The sequence below is a fragment of the Octopus bimaculoides genome, chromosome 6 (assembly GCF_001194135.2).
Source record: "Octopus bimaculoides isolate UCB-OBI-ISO-001 chromosome 6, ASM119413v2, whole genome shotgun sequence".
NCBI classification, from domain to species: domain Eukaryota; kingdom Metazoa; phylum Mollusca; class Cephalopoda; order Octopoda; family Octopodidae; genus Octopus; species Octopus bimaculoides.
Genome location: NC_068986.1, coordinates 82,823,280 through 82,825,868, shown reverse-complemented (window position 1 = coordinate 82,825,868; position 2,589 = coordinate 82,823,280). Strand labels below are relative to the sequence as shown.

The window sequence follows — 2,589 nt, the reverse complement described above, 5'->3', positions numbered from 1 at the left end:
ATATATATATATATACATACACACACATATTTTGCAGTAGACAATGAGGGTCGGGTGAGAGACATTATTATGAAAGACAGCTCCTGGTTCGATGTCGGTAATTTCCTTGACAATATCTTTGCAAACCTACCTCTTTAATTCCGTCCAACATCCTATGTGAGAACGATAGAAATCCAGTGTCCAAAGCCATTGCAATGAGGAGCAGAAACTCTGAAGAAATCCAACATTGAGAAGAAATCCACCAAGGTCCGTTGTCACGCCGACCGAAGGGCAGAACCGGGGAGAGAGAAAGACACATAGATAGACAGAGGGGGAGAGAGAGACAGAGAGAGGGGAAAGAAAAGAAGAATGTTGACAAGTCGTTTGTATTGTGCTACTTACTTACAGCTGCCTTCCTCTCTCTACTCCTCTCACTATTCCTTTATTTTTTTCTTCTCTCTATTCCTCTTTCTACTCCTTACACCTTCTTCTTCAATCAACTCTCTCTCCCCTCCCTACATTTCTTATCTCTATATTGAAGTCGCTGGTAGTGGTAGTGGTGGTGTGATAGTTACACAATATTACTTTCCTCTCTCTATGTCTTAACCTCTCTCTCTATAGGTGTTATCGGCGGCGTTGGTGGAGCTGCTAGTTGCTCAATTACCCCCTCTCTCTATTATCTGTAGTGGCGATGGTGGTAGTGCTGACGCTTATAGTTACTCAATCCTCCCTCTTTCTCCCTCACTTTAGTAATGACGTTAGTAGTGGTGGTTGTGGTCGTAGTTACACAACTCTCTCTCTCTCTCTCTTTGTTTCTTTCTCTTTCTTTCTCTCTTTCTGTCTCTGTTATATAGCGGTGGCGGCGACGTTGGTGGCAACGCCAATGTTGATATTACTGCTGCTGTTAATGTTGCTGCTGTTGACGTTGCTGCTGTTGATGCTACTACTGCTGCTGATATTGTTGGCGGTGCTGGTGGCGGAGGCCAGCTCTGATGCTATATACACATGTTCACATAACCTCGACACACGTATCTCTCGCTTTCTCTACACGCGCACACACAACACACACACACACACACACAAACACACACACACACAATACACAAACACACAGCACACACATTCATTCACTCAAACCACAAACACTAATAATAAAAGCATATATGTATTATACAAAACGTATGTACGATATACAATACACATTACGATGCTATAACTCCGCAACACCACACTACAATATCACGTTACTATACTATAGCCACCACACTATTCTGTGCAACAACTTTAACCAAAACTGTTCTACATACATACATACATACATACGTACGTACATATACACACACACATATATATACATATATATATATATTTGTGATGTCTTTGCTGCTTTAGTAATAAAGTATATATATATGTGTGTGTGTGTGTGTATATGTGTATCTATCTATCTATCTATCTATCTATCTATCTATCTGTCTGTCTGTCTGTCTGTCTGTCTGTCTATCAATCTGCCTGTCTGTCTATCTATCTATCTATCTATCTATCTATCTATCTATCTATCTATCTATCTATCTATATGTATACACACACACGCACACACTTCATTTGCTAAGGCAAAGTTAGTAGATATTAAGTCTGCATTTTAGAATTAAAATTATAACAACATTAACAACATCAACAACTACAACTACTACTACTACTACTACTACTACTACTACTATGATGATGATGATAGTGACGACGGCGCCGATGAAGATGATGATGATCATGATTGTTTTGATATAGCTATTTTTTTCTTCTCCCTTCTGACATTTTGGATTAATCGTCATATGTTGATATTGTTTTGTAAACGTTGATAATGATGATGCAATTGTTAATCTTGATATTTCGGATCAAAGTGAGAATGTTGATAACGCTGACAATTGTGATGACAATGAAAACGAGGAGAAATGTTGATAATGCGGACAATTATGATGTTGATAATGCGGACAATTATGATGTTGATAATGCTGACATTTGCAAAAATGTTGACATTGTTCATGATACTGTTTGTTTTTCTATCAAAAATATTTAATGTTATCGTCAACAGGAATATTAGAAACAAAACGCTGCCAATAATCATGCTAATGTTGCTAATAGCTGCTGCTGCTGTTAATTGTTATCGCAACTGTAACGATAGTAACGATACATCAACAACGAGGTTAATAACGATGACGACGACGACGATGATGATGATGATGACGACGATGATGATGATGATGATGATGTGGAATTTTGCGAATATATTTTGCTAAGGCTGAGTAACTACAACAAAAATTAGTGTAGCAACATTTTTTCAGGGTTAGTTTAGTGTTGGTCCGCCGCCACCACCACTACTGCCGCCAACACCGCCGCTACGACGACGACGACGACGACCACCACCACCACCACCATCACAATCTCGTCATCCTGTTAGCTGTGACGTAAAATAGTAGAGTCAGCAGCAGAATTGCTAAAGATTGATGCGATTGTTATAGTAGTTGCTAATGCATCTGTCATTGCAGTTGATCTTGTAGTAGTTGTTGTTGTTGCTATTGCAGTTATGACTGCAGTTGCAAGTTCTTGCTGCAATTG

At 39.0% G+C, this 2,589-nt stretch overlaps 1 protein-coding gene across 1 annotated transcript in view; it reads right to left on the bottom strand.

Moving 5' to 3' along the window:
* LOC106879552 (uncharacterized) overlaps positions 1 to 499 on the bottom strand; it is a 75,504-nt gene extending 75,005 nt beyond the window's left edge. The window contains exon 1 of the mRNA XM_052968908.1: positions 131 to 499. The gene's annotated coding sequence lies outside the window, so the exon portion shown is untranslated. The remainder of the gene's footprint in view (positions 1 to 130) is intronic.
* Between the last annotated feature and the right edge of the window lie 2,090 nt (positions 500 to 2,589).